We start from the raw sequence: 19,681 nt of genomic DNA on the forward strand, positions 1-19,681 counted from the left end.
TATGTGCTGACACCAAAGCCCAAGCTTTGTCCATAGGATACAGGTCATTTAGAATTAAAGAGTATTCTAAAATATACTCAATTTATAGTGATTTAAAACTTTGCCGATTTCTTCTCAAACCATAAACCTGGCAAATCTGTTGGTAAATGATTAATTCATAGAGCATATAAACTAAATGTAAATTATCTAGGTTCCATTATGTTAAACCAGTTGAGAAATCCTGAATTTATGCAGTAGGATTTGTCACACAAATTATGTCCATGAGAGAATGTAATGAACTGACATCAATAATTAGGAAAAGATAAAATTTTGCATCAGTGGTTCATGTTTCCATTTTTTTTTTACCTACTATTACAAACTGCCATAATTCAAAACAACATGTAAACTGTGTTAAAATTCTATTTAAATTACGGTATAAGTTTACACGGTGCCAATATATGAGTTTGTGCATGTATACCCTGATAACTTTTATTGCTATCTATAGTGTAGTGTATTTATCAGAGTTTATTTCATTTTTAAGAACTATGAAGAGTGTAGTTAACTGGGACATGTTTTATATTGTTTTGACAAGATGTCTTAAATTGTTTTTGAGAGACACTTGACAAACAAAAACAGGAAAATGGCATGCATTATATTAAAATAGGCATGCACTACACGTAAAAAATTTTAATATCTAAAATGAGGTCTGCTATCCATTTGGCATTGGTTTTATATTTATACTTAAAATCCAGGGGCACAATCTCTAAACCTTCCCATTGTGAAAATAAATAAAGGAAACCTCATTAAAACCTCATTTAAAATTCCTCATAAATAAAGGAAGCCCTGAAGCGGGTGCACTCACTCCCACTCACCTGAAGGGGGTGTACTCACCTGCACTCACATTACCACTCACCCCCAAACTGGAGGAAATTTGCTTTATACAACTTAGCAGAAGGAAGAAGAGTTTCTCCTTGCCCAGCAACAGCTCAGCCAATGAGAAACTGCCACCCTCATCCAATAAGAATCTGTCACCTTTCTGAATTCTGTAACAGCCCCTCGCAACTTCCCCCTTTCTTCCATAAAAGCAAACCCCTTTCCTCTGTTCTCCAGAGTTACTTGTGTTTTGTGGTAGTTTGCTTGTTCTGAATTACAATTCAGTGCCATTTCCAAACAAATTCATTTTGTTGGCAAAATAACTGGCTCCTTTGTTTTCTAAAGTTGACACCATGTAACAAAATTCTGCTCCAAAGAGTGCTACTTTGGTTCTGATAAATTATTAAGCAGGAGGTTCCAAAAAACTTGGAGACAAATATCTGAAAGGATTAGCCAAAGTGAGTAAATGAAGTATTATTTACACTAATATCTAGGGAAATAGTAAAGAAGTTCCTCTTTTTTTTTTTTCCCCAACCTATCTATAGTTTGGTTAATTTTCTGGTATCACATTTCAAAAGAATGACATTTCTTTTCTGGTTTATACCAGGCCAATCCAGGTACTCTCGTCTATGACAAAGGTGTTTAAGGCTAATGGGTAGCAAATGGGGGATAAAAGGATCTGAAAGGAGCTCAGATTTGATAGATGTTGGAATAAAAGCGTCTGTAAAATCTGAAATGTGTGGTCTTGGTTAAATGGAGTAGATTTTATAAATGAATGTGGTGATATGACTGAACACAGTGGGGAAACACTATATCCTTCTTTTTATTATGATCCTCATTAAAAGGAAAATAGCAAAGGCTGTTACCTGGTAAAATATATCAAACACATGTGCCTCTGTAAGTTTTTAAACTAGATGAAGGAGAAGGAAAAAAAATATATATATATATATTGGTAATGAAATCAATTTTGAACTTTGGCAAGGAAGGTGAATTTGATGCTTTGAATGAACAGACATCTTGTTTGACTAGAAATGATCATGGCTCCAATTTCTTGTCAAACATGCTACTCTTGCTGTCAGAGAATGCTATTCCATTTCTGATATTTCAGCATCGGTCTTTTGCTATTACAAAACCAGTGCCGTTGGCTGTCAGGACTTTCCAGTTTCAATTGGCAGACTTATCTGTCTTCTGCAGGATTAGACAGAAATATTTCTCATTCAGAGGCTGCTCCTGTGGAAGACAGCAGCAGCCCCAGGAAATTTGAGTACATTAGCTTCAAAGGACCTGTCTGCCACCCTTCTGACAGTACACTCGGCAAAGTGCCTTCCAATCTCCTGCTCCTTGGGCGGTTTTCTCTACACTTTAAATATGTATTCTTGGCATTACATAGAAACTTCAGCAATTTCTATGTTGTAATATTATTTATATAAATACAAGAACCAGCCATAGATTTTCACTCAATTGGCACTAGTTATTTCTGGTAAATTACATAAAAGCCATGAGAAAAGATGATAGACAATGTGTCTCAGATAAAATTAATGTCAGTAGAATGGATAAAAAAAAATTGAGGAATTCATGATGCTTTAATTATTTGGGGGAAAAAAGTGGTAATTATTTCTGTTCCTCAGGAAAGGATCCAATCTACATTTTCCCTTCCTGTTTTGGTTTTTCTTCTACTTGTTCCAGTCTTCCTCTCCCAACCAAAAAAAAAAAAAAAAGAAAGAAAGAAAGAAAGAAAAGAAAAAAACCAATGATGCTAGAGGTTGAGGGTATGCATATATGTGCATATGTGTTTCCCAATAGACTACATCTCTTGGTATTTATATGCCTCTAAAATGTTATCAAATGCTTTGTAATCTATTTAATGACTATTTTATTATTCCATAAAATCTGCAAATAACTCTACTCAGAAAGTCCCAACCCTTTGTCTAGCATTGGAAAACAGCTTGTACATTGAAAAATGTCAGTGGCCACAGCTGAGTTTAACTATTTTTGTGGAGACAAATAAAATCGATTGAGAATAGGAACTTTAATTCTCATTCTTAACATACTGTGTCAATAAATCCTAGGAGTTATTTGGTTTACTATTTTTGCTATCATTTTTTTTTGTTTTGGCTGCCAACTTTCAGAAGGACACCAACTATGAGTAAGTAGCATATCTCACTGTCTTACTCAATGTCTTTGAGAGAAACAGTTAAGGTCTTCTTTCCTTATATGGATAGCTTTTAAATAGCATTTCACATAGTAACCATAAAAAGCAGTTCATGGAACAGTGATGATAATCAGAAGCCCTTCTGATAGGAAAAAAAAAAAAAAAAGATTATTGTGCATCCCATAAAGTTTGTTTCAAAGAAAGGCAAAAAAGTATTTTTAAGTCCTGGTGCTAGTTTAGGGGTACACTGCGTGGCTCAGTGGCTGGGCAGCTACCTTCAGGTCAGCTCGTGATCTCGGGGTCCTGGAATCGAGTCCTGCATCAGGCTCTCTGCAGGGAGTCTGCTTCTCCCTCTGCCTATGTCTCTGCCTCTTTTTCTGTGTCTCTCGTGAATAAATAAATAAATAAAATCTTTTTAAAAAGACATATTTGTTAGCATAAGATACACCATAATCTATAGCTTTATAGCTCAGATTAAATGGAAATCTAACAATTGCTTAATTTCATCCATGAAAATAACTATGTTGGAAATTGTTATTTAACACTGATTTATTTCCCACAAGGGTCCAAGAAAATACATAATGGAAACCTGTGGCATTGTCTCTAAGGGGCTTACATCACGTTCACAGATTTGATTATTATTAAGTACATTGCCCTCATACACATTTGTAGTTATCCCCACTAAAACACAATTACTAATTACATTAGGCTTTTCTCAGAGGAATTTTGTTCTAGTTTTATTATTATCATTAGTGCTTTTTTTTTCTGGCAAAGTCTCACACATCTCAGTCAGGCTGCAGAATCTAAATTAAAAACAGCACAGAGTGTTATTAGCATATTGTCCACTGTGAAGTTTTCATCTCTCTCTCCATTACCTAACATGGACCCAGCTGATTTATTTAGAAAGCATTTATCGAGTGGTTGGTTTCTATTAGGTACTAAGCCTTCTGTCCATTTCTGTAAGGAACTCACAATTTGTGAGGACATAAAATGTCTAATTGTCATAAGGCTAATGTCAAGCTACCATCAGAAAATGTTGGGAGCACAGAGGGAGACCAATTTATTCCAAAGGGGTTTGCAAATATTTACACAAAGTGCTATCTTAAAAGAAAAATATCAGTGAATTTAAAACGGCATTTCATCTTTGTTTGGGTAAAATTCCCTTAAAATGAAGCTCCTCTTTTTTTTTTTTTAGTGTGTGTGTGTGTGTGTGTGTGTGTGTTCGTTCAAACAAAAATATTATTGGTCAAGAAATCAAGAAAAATATTTTTTTCTTTATGGAGCATAAAGTACAGATTGTATGCTTAGTATTATAAGAACAGTGACTTCAGACTGAAACCCTGGCACACTCTTTTACAGTCCTAGATAAAAAATCAAGGAATCAGTTGCCGATCCAGTGAACAGGGCAGTGATTCTACAATGCACCAAATATTCTGGAAATTTGATGCATCTAACTATTTCATTTATGTTTCCCTGAATCTACTACAAATCTGTTTACTCATACTCATCATCAAGATAGACAACACAAATTGGGTCACCTAAGTGACTTAGTCAGTTAAGCATATGTTCAAGTCATGATCTCAGGGTGCTGGGATCAAGCCCAGAGTCCAGCTCCCTGCTGTGGGGGGAGTCTGCCTCTCCTAACCCCTCAGTCCCTTCCTCTACTCTGTGCTCTCTCTCTCTATCTCAAATAAATAAATAAAATATTTAAAAACGATAAAAACCACAAATGAATTAGAGGTGTTCTGCTCTTATGTTTATCTAAATGTTCTGTGCTTGAATATAGAGTTCTAATTTAAAAAAAAAATAAATATTTAACATCCTGAACATAATATGCATATTGCTAAGCTTGCTACTTTTTGTAACCACTGATGCTCATTGGCTTTGATTTATGTAGTTCTAATTTGTCTATTTTAGAAATAGACACTGCAGTAAATGAAATCTTTGGGTAGGAGAGAATAAAAGCTGAAAAGGAGGTGCTATTCTAATATTATCACAGAAAATGATCTATTTTCATTTATGATATCATGATCCAATTTTTTCCCTAAGTGTCATTCTCTAAATAGTGAAGCACCTTATTCTCTAATATTTAATGTCTCTCTAAGTTGTTTCTTATTAGAAATTGTATTGCTTAAAACTGACATTTTCCTAATAGTAGTATGGTTTTTCCTACATTTTATGTCATTAAAATTATGCGCGCCTCAACAACAGCATATCCCAGTTGAGTCATATCAATGTAAATAAAAATGCAAAGAGGCAAAGTCGATAATATTACCAAAAAATTGGTGTTTAGGGTGTAATATGGAGATTCATACTGCACAGATGTTCAGCAGAAATGAGATCTGCACCTCAATTGAGTAAGAGTATTACCTATTTTATTGCTCTGCCTATGTACAGCAGGCAAGGGTAGAGAGACTGTGACCTTGAATGCAGTGTAAAAGAACATACTGCTTCAGGAAAAAAAAAAATTACTGCTCAAAGGCAAGTATGTTCAAACAGTAAGAAAAAATATTTAAAAAATTAAACTAACAAACATAGCAGCATCTAGTGTTTAGCTCTACAGTGGCAGCTGTGAATGCATAAATTTAGTCAAGATAAAAGGACTGAAAGACAAGATATTTTATTTCTTCAGTGAGACTGGGTATTCAAAGAACATACTAGTCCCTATATTTTTTGCTATTATCTACAATGTGATTATAGTCCATTTTGTCTGGGAAGGCTATTCAAAAGTATTTTTGATTTTGTGGAGTTTATTGCCAAATTTTTCTTCCTGATATGTGTGTTTATCTCTATCTATCTATCTATCTATCTATCTATCTATCTATCTATTTATCTATCTATCTATTACTTATATCTATATCTATCATTTATCATCTACCTACCTAAAGTTTAGATGTCTTAATTACATTACTAAAGTTTAGATGTCTTAATTACTAATGTTTTGAAGATAATAGTCAGAAACGGTAGTTGCCAATTAACTTCAAAAGGGACCAAGCTAATTTCTAATGTAATTTGGGTAACATCACCACCACCACCACCACCACCACCACCACACACACACACACACACACACACACACACACACACACAGAGCCTCTGATATTTCCCTAAATCAAGGAAAGTCATCTTCCCAATCTCCCTTTTTTAATTTCAGCTTGATCTTCCCTCCAGCAGATAGTTGTCTAAGGGAACTGTAGCATTAATTGGGTCTTGAAGAGAAACATTTCCTTTAATTTGACATTTTCCTCAATTATGGATATAGGCTCTGTCACCAATAGACACATAGAAATGACCAATATTTTTATAGTACAGCACAGATATTTCTTGCCAGAATGAAAACTGAACCCAGGTATCCTCAACTAGAAACCAGACTTTGTCTTCCTCTCAAAAAATTTATCGCTACAGCTATAGATGTCTAGGAAAATCTCAACAAATATCTTACACATTTCATGTATTTGTGAATATAAATGAGAAAACTTGCCATCAGAATATGCAAAATGTAGTTTATCATGACACATCCCAATATGACCAACTTTATAAACTTTCTTAGCCACATCTACTCTTCTTTAAATGTAGAGTTTGAAAGAAGGTTACTATTCCTCTGGATGTTCTCTTTTTTTCTCAAACTTCTACCATGAAGTGTCAGTAAATCTGATCCTCATTTTCTAGAACAAATCAATTTTGTTGATTCAGTTCCATGTGAAGATAGGCTTGTCAAAACAACTTAAAAAAAAGAAAAAAGACATACCTCTTTCTATTACAAGTACATATACTGCCTGATAGGAAATATTTTTTTCTTTATCCTTAGTTCTATTAAAATTTTATGTACTCGTTTTTATTTACGAAACAAGTATCTCCAAGGTATTATAGGGATCGCATACAAATTACTCAAGGCAGGCTTCCGGGAGTAAGCTGTGCTTAGGTCTTAAGCATTAAAATAAAGCATGATTTCAATAATTAGAGAAGCCATAGCCAAAGGCTAAATTTTATGTGGCAGAGAATTTATATAGAAGTATCCTAGGAAGTATGACTCAATAGAATGCCAGATTTGGGTGATAAATTTGAAATGCAAGGCAATAGAGACCTATAGGATAATAAAAGAAAATATGTAGCTAACATATGTCTATGAAAAGTAATTATCTGCTGTTTGTATATCAGATTTGTTAATTGGAAAAAATGCAAAAACACGAAATAAGAAATGTTCCAGAAAGCTTTTCTGAGACATCTGGGCCACCCTGGTCAAGAGAGTGGGCTGAAATTCTTCCCCATCCATGTGATGAGTTCCTCTGAGCACTCAGCACCAATGTTGAAGTAATTTTATGTATTAGAAAGAGTAAATATACAGGACCCCAACTTGAGATAGTTTTTCTCCATTCTCCCATTCCTAGTACAAGAAAAATCATCTTCAATATCTAAATATTTACCTTTATGATGTGTAAGGCAAGGAACATATGTGATGGAGATGTATAGGTATAAAAATGTTTAGGTACATGTGCATGTATATTATACATATATTTACTTTTTACATAGTTGTATGTGTGTGTATATGATAAATCAACACACACACACAAACCATGACATAAAGAAATAGATGAGAAAGAGAAGGACAGAGAGAGAGAGTGATTTCTTTTTCTTCTGCTCCTGCTTTGGGCCAAGCTGAAAAAACAGGGACTGAATTTATTCTCCCACCTAAAACAACCAAAAGCAAGGGGGGGGGGGGGAGTGTATAAAACACTGATTTTCAACATTAAGCATCAAAGCAGTGATCCCTGAGAGAAGCAATCTAGGTGAAGCCTGTAATTGTCCCATCTCACTGCCTTGAGTTTTCCAGGCCACCGCACATGGAGGAGGACTCTATTCCTAGCATTGAATTAAGATGGAGCTGAGTGTCTGAAGAGGCTGAAGCAGCTAGAGTAGATCAAAGTTCACATGACAGACTAAGAGAACTCCAGAAATCTACAGAAAGCCTCCCCTCCCCCCACAAGAATTTGACCAAGTACTGATCAATTCAGACAGGTGAGAATAATACCGATGGCTGGGGAAAAAAACAGCAAACAAAAATTAGGCATCAAACAAAAATTTGATAAATTGAATGTTATAAGATCTAGGCCACAGATTTGGAGAAGAGACTTACAGCACTTAGATCTAATGATAGATTTGTCTACAAAATAAAAAATCATGAGTCAATAGCAAAAATTCAAGAAAAGTCTATTTAAAATAGGTAAAATATTTGAGAAGGCACTTTACAAAAGCAAAAATAAATAGCCAACAAACATGTAGAAAATATGTAGAAAACTTACCAAAATCATTGATCACCAGAGTAAGGGATAGCCTCACAAATATACAAAAGAAAATATGTTGTGATTCCATCCACATGAATATCAAAATATATATTCTTTGATTTTTAAACTTAGTATTAAATTTGCTGTCTGTTAAGCTTCATTAGTCATTGAAAAATATTTGGAAAAATTACTCTACTAGAATAGAAAGTTATGAAACAGGAAAGGTAATCATTATATTTGAAATCTGATCATTGTTAAATACTAATGAGAATAGATTTTTTTAAAAGTGTGCTTAAATGTAGGAGATTTCTGGTAAAAGAAAGAGGAAAGGGAGAGAAAGAGGAAGAGGAAATAGAAGTGGGTAGAGAGAAAGAAGGAAGGAAGGATGGAAAGAAAGAGGGAAGGAAGGGACAAAGGGACAAAGGAAGGAAGGAAAAAGTAAACAAAAATATGTAAACATATAAAGCTAACCTGATTTAAAAGAATGTTCTTATTAGAAAACACAGGTTTCAATTTCCTTTGAGATACTTTAGATATCTTGCCTTCATATAGACTATGTCATGTCATCCAAATAATTATTTTTCTTGCTCTCAAAGTCTTAAATATGATCTTTTTGTGTTATGACATGTTTTTGTCATTTTTAGCACTTATTCTTTGGATTATATTACAATTGCCTATGGTTTGGCATTGTAACTAGCTGGATATTTCTTTGAAATCCTTCTGAATGAGCAATAGTTACACAGTACCTAGGATTAAAATCACAGCACTTTTAAAATAAATCACAAGGATTGACAACAAAAAAAAGTCGAAAAACTTAACAAAATGTTAAGTTTGTGCTTGACAATTCACCATTTCTGCCACGAATAAAATATCACTTATATGCTTATATACATTCAAAATTTGGTTACAGTGTACCTAAATAAGACCTGGACACAACATGCATTTTTAAACTTCAATCCTTTATCTATTACTGTCTCCTCATGCTTTGAATATCTTTTCAAATACTTATATCCTTTTCATAATATTGAATTTCTCTTTATTGTGCTATGTCTAATGCAAGTGCTACTATCTCTATGAATTCTTCATAGATGCCCCCTGTCAAAATGAATTACTCTCTCCTCTGGCTTCAGTCTGACTCCTACATGTGGCCTGGTTCAGCATTTATATTACTTTGACTTTTAATTATTTTGTTTATTTATATCTCTGTGTCTGTCTCTGGCTCATGTATTCAAAGAGAGTAGGACTTATCATCTATGACTATTTTACATCCATTATTCATACAATATCCAGAATATTTTTAAAATAGATTTTATTTTTTATAACACTTTTAGATTCACAGCAAAATGGAGCAGAAAGCACAGCAAGATCCCACACATTCTCTGCTCCTCTCACACTCTCACACACAATGTCTCCCTATCCCATCCCACATAAGAGTGGTACATTCGTTACATCCTGTAAACCTATACTGACACATCATCATTACCCAAAGGTCAGAGTTTACATTAGGGTTTACTTTTGGTATTGTACAATCTATGGGTTTTAAAAGCATATAATGATATATGTTTATAGTACGATATAAAAAGTTTCACTGTCCTAAAAATTCTCTGTACTCAGCCCATTCATCCCACCCTCCTCCCAAACTCTTAACCACTGACGTTTTTTCTCCCCGTAGTTTTGCCTTTCCAGCATGTCATAAAGTTGAGATCATATAGCCTTTTAAGATTGGCTTTTTCAAATATCCAAGTTTCTTCTGTCTTTTCATGGGTCCATGGCTCATTTTTTTCATTGTTGACTAACATTCCATTATTTGAATGTTCCAAAGTTTATTTAACCATTCCTCTGCTGAAGGACATATGATTACTTCCAGGTTTTTGAAATTATCAACAAAGCTATTACAAACACCCATGTGCAGGTTTTTGTGTGGACATAAATTGTCACCCCATTTGGATAAATATCGAAGAGTGTGATTTCTGGATCATATGACAAAAGAATGTTTAAGAGGTTGCCATACTTTTGGATTCAATTTGCTAGTATTCTGTTAAGAATTTTTGCATCCATGTACATCAAGGGTATTAGCCTGCAATTCTCTTTTGTAGTAGGCTCTTTGGTTTTGGAATCAAGATAATACTGGCCTCATGGAATGAGTTTGGAAGTTTCCATTCCATTTCTAATTTTTGGAACACTTTGAGAAGAATATATATTAACTCTTCTTTAAATATTTGGTAGAATTCCCCTGGGAACCCATCTGGCCCTGGACTTTTGTTTGTTGGGAGATTTTTGAAACTGGACCACTTTCTTAGAAAATACACAAAAATAAAATCAAAATGGCTGAGAGACCTAAATGTGAGGCAGGAAACCATCAATATCCTAGAGGAGAACACAGGCAGTAACCTCTTTGACATCTGCTGTAACAACTACTTACTAGAGATGTCTCCAGAGACAAGGGAAACAAAAGCAAAAATGAAATATTGTGACTTCATCAAGATAAAAAGCTTCTGCCCAGTGAAGGAAACAGCCAACAAAAACGAAAGGCAACCTTTGGAATGGGAGAAGATATTTGCAAATGACATATCTGATAAAGAGTTAGTATCCAAAATCCATAAAGAATTTATCAAACTCAGCACCTGAAAAACAAACAATCTAGATAAAAAATGAGCAGATCTGTAAAGACAATTTTTCCAAAGAAGACATACGGGTGACCAACAGACACATGAAAAGATGCTCAGTATCATTCATCATCAAGGAAACACAAATCAAAACTACAATGAGATATCACCTCACACCTATCAGAATGGCTAAAATTAACAACACAGGAAACAACAGATATTGGTGAAGATGCAGAGAAAGGGGAACCCTCTTACACTCTTGGTGGGGATGCAAACTGCTGCAGTCACTCTGAAAACAGTATGAAGGTTCCTCAAAAAGTTAATAATAGAACTACCCTTTGATCCAGCAATTGCATTACTAGATATTTACACAAAGTATACAGAAGTACTGATTCGAAGGAATATACATGCACCCTGATGTTTATAGCAGCATTATCAATAGCCAAATTATGAAAGAGCCCAAATGTTAATTGACTGATGAATGGATTAAGAAGTGATATATATATATATATCTCATTGGACCACTTCCTTACACCTTGTACAAAAGTAAACTCAAAATGGATGAAATAAGTCAGTCAGAGGTAGATAAATACCATATGATTTCACTTGTATGTGAAATTTAAGAAACAAAACAGATAACATAGGGGAAAGAAAAGAGAGAGGCAAAGCATAAAACAGACTCTTAACTATAGAGAACAAACTAAGGGTTGCTGGAGAAGAGGATGGATTAAATGGATGATGGGTGTTAAGAAAGGCACTTTTGATCAGCACAGGGTATTATATGTAAGTGATGAATCACTAAATTCTACTCCTGAAACTAATATTACACTATATGTTAACTAACTGGAATTTAAAGAAAAATTTGAAACTAAAATAAATAAATATATGGATGAAAATAACAACAGCATCCCCTACACACACACACACACACACACAAGGAAGCTGCCACACTGTCTTCCAAAATTGCTGTAATATTTTACATTCTAACCATCAGTGAATGAATATTTCTGTTGCTCCATATCGTTGGCCAATATTTTGTGTTGTCAGTATTTTGGAATTTCAGCCTTTATTTTTATTTTTTTTATTTTAGAGTGGGAGGGAGCAGAGGAAGAAGGAGAGAGAGAATCTTAAGCAGGCTCTACACCTAGCATGGAGCCCAATGCAGGGCTCAATCCCACAACCCTGAGATCATGACCTGAGCCAAAATCAAGAATCAGCTGCTTAACTGACTGAGCCAACCAGGTGCCCCTAGATTTTAACCATTGTAATAGGTCTGCGGTGGTACCTCTTTATTGTTTTAATTTGTAATTCTCTTATGACATAAGACGTTGAACATCTTTTCACATGCTTATTTGTCATTTGTAGGTCTTCTCAAGGAAGTCTCTTCCAAGTTATTTTACTATTTTTAAATTGCGTTGTTCATTTTCTTATTGTTAAATTTTAAGAGATCTTTAAGTAATTTCAAAAATAGTCTTTTATTAAATGTTTCTTCTGTAAATATTTTCTCACTGTCCACGGTCTATCTTCTGATTCTCTTGACATTCTCTATCTCAGAGCAGAAGTTTTTAGTTTTAATGAAGCTCAGTTTATCCATTCTTTTTTTGATGGATTTTGCCTTTGGTAGTATATCTAAATATTCACTGAAAACTCAAGGTCATCTAGATTTTGTTCCATGCTATTTTCAGAGTTTTTGTAGTTTTCTATTTTACATTTAGTCTATGGTAAATTTTGGAAAAATTTTTGCAAAGAGTGCAAGTTCTGTGTTTACATTCTTCTTTTTTTCCCCCTCCATGTAGATATCAGTTGATCCAGAGCAATTTGTTGAGAGGATTGTTTTTCTATATTGTGCTGTCTTTGCTCCTTTGTCAAAGATCAGTTGACTGTATTTGCGTGTGAGTCTATGTTTGTGTTCTCTGTTGTGTTCTGTTAATCTATTTACCTATTCTTTCACCAATACCACACTGTCTTGATACTGTAGCTTAACATTGAAGTCTTGAAGTTGGATGGCATCAATTCTCCAACTTTGTATTTTCTCTTTAAATAGTGTGTTGGCTAGTCCAGGCTTTTCGCTGCTCCATATAAGATTTAGAATCGGTTTGTTCACATACACAAAATAACTTGCTGGGATTTTGATTGAGATTACACTGAATCCATAGATCAAGTTGGGAAGAACTGACGTTTTGACAATATTGAATCTTCCTACCCATTAACACAAAATATCTCTCCTTTTTTAGTTTGTTTTTTAATTTACTTAGAGTTTTGTAGTTTTTCTCATATAGATCTTGTACATATTTTGTTAGATTTATACCTAAGTATTTTATTTTTTGAGCGTGCTCATACAAATTGTACTATGTTTTAAGTTTAAGATTCCAGTTGTTCATTGCTGGTATATAGGAAGGTGATTGACCTTTGTGTATTAACCTTGTAACCTACAACATAATATAATCATGCATCAGTTTCAGGATTTTTGTTGTTATTTATTCATGCAGATTTTCTACATAGGCATCTGTGAAGTCAGTTTTATGTCTCCCTGGTCTATGTAGTGTTTTCTTCCTTTTCTTGTCTTATTGAATTAGCTAAGACTACCAGTACAATGTTAAAAAAGAGTGATAAGAGGAGAGATACTTGCCTTATTTCTGATATTAGTGGAATAGCTTCTAGTTCCTCACTATTAGAAGTATGATGTTAGCTATAGGCTTTTGTAGATTTTTTTTTTTTTTTATCAAGTGGAGGAAGTTCCCCTCTATTCCTAGTTTGCTGCGGGATTTTATTATGAAAGGGTGCTGGATACTGTTAAATGCTTTTTCTGCACCAACTGATATAATCATATGGTTTTCCCTCTTTAGTCTGTTGATATAATGGATTAAATTAGTTGATTTTTAAATGTCGATCCAACCTTACATAGCTGGAATAAATCCCACTTGGTTGTGATATTTAAATATATTGTTGGATTCAATTTGCTTATATTTTGCTGAGGATTTTGCATCTATGTTTATGAGAGATATTCTATAGTTGTTTTCTTCTTGTAATGTCTTTTTTGGATTTTAGTGTTAGGATAATGCTGGCTTCACAGAATGAGTTATGAAGTATGTCCTCTGCTTCTATCTTATATAGATAATGGGTCAGATTTCTTCCTTAAATAGTATTACTCACCTATGAATTCTTTGGGCCTGGTGCTTTCTGTTTTTGAAGGTTATTATTTTGTTTTGCTTTCTTTAATAGACACAAACCCTTTCAAATGATTTATTTCTTCTTGTGTGAGTCTTGAGAGGTTGTGTCCAAGGAATTGGTCCTTGATTTATTCATAGTATCTCTTTATTATCCTTTCAATGTTCATGAGCTCTGTACTGGTATCTTCTCTTTCATTTCTACTACTAGTAATTTGTGTTTTCTGTGTTAGTTAGCCTGTCTAAAGTCTTGTTGATTTTGTTAATCTTTTCAAAAATCCAACTTTTGGTTTCATTAATTTTTCTCTATTGACTTCCTCTTTTCAAGTTTAGTGATTTTGCTCTAATTTTATTCTTTCTTTTCTTCCTTTTTCTTTGGATTAAATTTTTTCTTCGTTTTCTAGAGTTTTATGTTAGTAGCTTATTGTTTTAAAATCTTTCTTCTTCATATATATATAATTATAGCACATAATTATATGCTATAAATTCCTCTCTAAGAAGTGCTTTTACTGAATTCCACAAATTTTGATAAGTTGTATTTTAATTTGCATTTAGTTCAAAGTATTTTTAAATTTCTTTTAAGATTTCTTATTTGACCCATGTGTTACTTAGAAATGTATGTTTAATCTCTAAATATTTTGGGTTTTCCAGGTATTTTTCAGTTACTTATTTTTAGTTTGATTCCACTGTGGTCTAAGAGCATGTCTCATATGATTTCTATTCTTTTAAATTAACTAAGGCTTTTTTAATGACACAGAATGTGATCAGTGACTGATGTGAGCTTGAGAAAAATGAGTATTCTGTTTTTGGATGACGTAGTTTATAAATGCCTTTGTATTCAGTTGATTAAGGGCGTTGAGTTCAACAATGGCTTTACTGATTTTCTGCTTGCTGGATTGGTCCATTTCTGATAGAGAGAGAGGGATGTTTAAGTCCACCTATAGTAGCAGATTTATCTATTTCTCCCTACAATTCTATTAATTTTGCCTCACATGGTTTGACACTCTGTTGTTTGGCAATACACATTAAGAATTGTTATGTTTTCTTAAAAAGTTGACTTCTGGGGATCCCTGGGCGGCTCAGTGGTTTGGCGCTTACTTTTGGCCCAGGGCATGTTCCTGGAGTCCTGGGATTGAGGCCCACATCAAGCTCCCTGCATGGAGCCCGCTCCTTCCTCTGCCTGTGTCTCTGCCTCTCTCTCTGTGTCTCTCATGAATGAATAAATAAACAAATAAATCTTAAAAAAAAAAAAAGTTGACTCCTTTGTCACTAGGCAATACCTTTCTTTACCCCATATCATTTTCCTTGCTCAGAAGTTTATAGTCTGAGCATTAATATTAATTAATAATTAATATAACCATTTCAGCTTTTTTAAAATTAGTGTTAATATGGTATACCTTTCTCCATTCCTTTACTTTTAATATATGTGTCTTCATGTTTAAAATGGATTTCTTGTAAAAAGCATATAGTTGGACCTTTTTAATCTATTCTGGTAAATTCAGCCTTCTAATTTTCATGTTTTTAGTCCACTGACATTTAAATGGACAATCAATGTAGTTAGATTAATATCCACCATATTTATAACTTTTTTCTATTTGTTACCCTTGTTGTTTATTCTTATTTTTGTTTTTATTCTTTTCCTGACTTTTGTAGTTATAATGGAGTATTTTATATGACTCCATTTCTCTCCTGTGTTAACATTTCAACTCTACTTTTTTTTCCTCAACTTTTTTTGGTGGTTACTATAGAGTTTTCAATATACATTTAAAAATAATACAAGTCTACTTTCAAATAGCACTATACCACTTCACAGGTAGTGCACATACCTTGCAATAACAAACTATTTCTAATTCATCCTTCCAGTACCATCTATCATTGCTGTTGTTCATTTCTCTTATATATAGGCATTCATTAATAGACATGCCCAAATATATCATTGCTATATTATTTATAACAAATTGTATCTGCTGGATCAATTAAGAATTAAAAAAAAAGTTTTATTTTACCTTCTCTCATTCCTTCTCAATACTAGTCCCTGTAAAGTCTTCTGCCTGTGGCTCTCTATCCTGCTAATTTGTGAATCTCTATATTTACCAGTCTGCCTCTCCAATGTGATGAGCAGCAGTTTTCTCTGTGACTTCCAATTTTTCAAAATTCTAGAGAAGAGAGGGACACCTGGGTGGCTCAGTTGGTTAGCATATGCCTCTGGTTCAGGTCATGATCCGAGGGTCCTGGGAGTGAGCCCCACTTTGGACTCCCTTCTCAGCGGGGACCCTGCTTCTCCTTCTCACTCTGCTGCTCCCTCTGCTTATGCATACTTTTTCTTTCTGTCAAATAAGTAAATAAAATCTTTTTAAAAATTCTAAGAAGAGTTTTTGTTTGATTGATTGTTTTTCTATTTGTTCAGCTATTTACTTCTGAGCTCTTTACATGCCAGTTGGAAACCAGAAGTCCAAAATGATGTTTTTGATGCACGATAATTGAACGATACTCCTGTGTGTCAAACTCTTCATGGTTCCTCATCTCACCAAAATAAAATCTAAGACCCTTACCAGCATATTCAAGGTTTAGCATATTCTGGTTTTTGCTTAATTCTATAATCTCATATCTTATCATCCACCACCTTGGCCTCTAGATCCCCACAACACTATTTCAAACATCAGCTTCATCAGAAAACCATCCAATCTAACATACTACTCATCCAGTTTCTGTCATATCATTCTATTTTATATCCTACAGCAGTTATTACTAATTGATATTTTGTTGTTTATTTTTTTCACTGACCTTAATCACTAAAATATAAACTCTAGTAAGCAAGGATCTTTTCTCTTCTGCTTATTGCTTTATTCCAGTGCTTAGAATTGACAAATAATTTTTTCTGTAAATTAATTAAGTAATTAATAAATTAGTAACACCACTGTGGCAGACTTATTTCATTAGTGGTCTAATTTCTTCAATCTTCCCTCTATTATACTTTTTCCAAGTGATTTTAATTATTCTTATTAATGAGACAGGATCTATTTCCCACTTTTTCACTTTGGACAGATCTTTATCTTGCTTTGGTCAATAAAATACAGAAGAAGTCACTGCACCAGTTCTAAGCATAGGTCTCAAGAGGCTATGTGACATTCTACCTGATTAATCTTGCCCATCTAGCTTTGCCATAAGAACATGCCTAGGCTAGACTGCAGAAAGATGAATCACATAGAGCAGAGATTTATCTCTAGTTGTGTTGGCTGAAGCCATCCTAGACCAGGCAACAACCATTTGATTGCCAAACATAGGAGAGGATCCAGTCAAATCAACAGTTTGATCTATAGCCAATTGCAGATATATGAATGAACCCCATCAATACTAAAAGAACCACTCAGCCAACCTACAGATTCCTGAGCTAAACAAATGACTGTAATTCTAAGCCACTGAATTTTTACATGGTTTGTTGTATAGACTTGCTGTAGCAAAAGATAACTCATACTATTATGTACCACAATACCTTCCATATCATATATTCTCAATAAATATTAGTTGAAATGCCTCTAAAATTATATAGATATATCTAGGTTAAACTTCCTCTTTTAGCTAAAATTTTGCATGTTTAAGCTGCCTGCTGTGTTTCTAAACTGAAAGAACATTTTCATCAAAATCAGTCTCCTTTCTCCATTTACATTTCTCTTAGCACATCATTGCCTCAGGCAAGAAGTTCCAAACATTTTATCAGCATTCACTGGCTCTTTGTTATTTTTATATTCAATGTCACTATGTTTTATCAATTATTCCTACCTGGAAACTTTCCAATTCATACCTTCTTGTCTACTTTTATTGCCACCATGCTAGTCCAATGCCACCAGACATTGAACTTAATGGAGGGTAAATAATAACTTACACTGCACAACACTTAACAATTTTCTTTTTTTATTTTTACATTTTTCAAAGCATTTTCATACAGTATTCTATTTAATAGTTGCAACAATCTTATGAAGTGTTCCACACAGACCCTCTTATTTTCACTTAGGTGGTGATGAAACTGAAGCTCTGAGAGGATAAGAAAAAGCCTAGATACTTTCAAGTTCTAGTTCAGAGTCCTTTCCACTGTGCTAAACTATGTTTCCGGCTTCCACACCCTGCTACCTTATCTACCCAGCTTCCCTTTCTACTCATTCTGTCTACAAGTTCCACCAGATGAATAATCTTCAAACCCCTTTTCATTTCCCTGTTCAACAACTTAAATATCCATTATCTATAACATTGAGATCAAACCCCTTTTCATTTCCCTGTTCAACAACTTAAATATCCATTATCTATAACATCGAGATCAAAGTTCTTAACCACAATTTAAGGTTCCCATTATCTGTTTTTATTTTTCTGGTGACCATCAAGACATTAAGAATCAATATACTAAAATATGTCTTTCACCTTAATAAGACATATTTTACCAAACACTGTCAACACTGGTAGGATTATTGCTGACAGGGAAATAAAAACCATTATCTAAATACATAACTATTAAAATGAGGACACATCACTATCCCCTTCTTGAAGAGGTCCAACAGAACTATCCTGACATTAGGTAGCTTGCTTGTGTCCTTTCCAAGAATAATGTTATTTCACTGGCCTCTGACATTAGGAGGCTAAGCACTCAGCAGATCTTGTAACTAGATGAGTTATAGTTATTGGTGGGAGGAAGTTGAGGTTTTTGAAGGCATACCTTTCCTCTACCGTCCCGTTGCCATGGTCATTCTGTATATCAGTCTTTGATCAAGCACCAAGTTGGTTAAAGAAAGATCCTGATTGACAGCTATACAATAGTTACCTATTCACTGATAGCTCCCTCTGGTGTACATTCACATTGGACCAAATAACTTCAGGCTTTGTGCCTATTTCAAAAAGTTTTTCTTCATAACTGTCCCACAGAAAACCTTGTCACCAAGTCTACAAATCTTATTCTTTCAAAATCACGAAAGCTGGCAGGCAGAGCCCAGATTCTATATTCCACAAAAGCCAACTTTCCCAGACACAGACCAAGCCAAGGTGAAGGATAGATTGGATGATGAAGTAGGATGGCTAGTGGATTTTAAAAAGAATAATCAAAACAGTAAGTAATTGCATTTTCTTTACCTCAAGGCTAGCATCCTCTTCTGCTTAGTTCAGGCCATACTAAATTACATGGCTATGAGTAAGACTAATAAAGTGAAAAATCAGCTCAGTTTATCCCCTTCTGGCTACAAGTTCAGTGGTCTTTTTCCTTCTTTCCTGTAGGTCACTTCTAAGTGACTTAGCACTAGGGCGTTTTAGATATCAATCTATATATACATTTACTCATAGCCCCATCCTACTGTTGCCTCTGATTTATACATTTTAGACCCTTCGGAAAAGCTTTTTAGGAAAAAAATTCTTTAAGGTGTTCTTTATTTTCTTAAATAATAAAAAGTATTACTCTCTTCCCTTAAGTATTCACTTTCACTTGCATTTGCTGATTTGAGAGAATGTTATCCACTGATTGAGGGATTTCTAGGATTCTTACAATGATATAAAGGTAGACTTAACACTACAGAGATTTTTTGCATGTAAATCTCTCCACTTGAGACCTTTACTGCTTACTGGAGTAGTTTGCAACCAGGACTA

Source organism: Vulpes lagopus, chromosome 3 (genome assembly GCF_018345385.1).
Source record: "Vulpes lagopus strain Blue_001 chromosome 3, ASM1834538v1, whole genome shotgun sequence".
NCBI lineage: Eukaryota > Metazoa > Chordata > Mammalia > Carnivora > Canidae > Vulpes > Vulpes lagopus.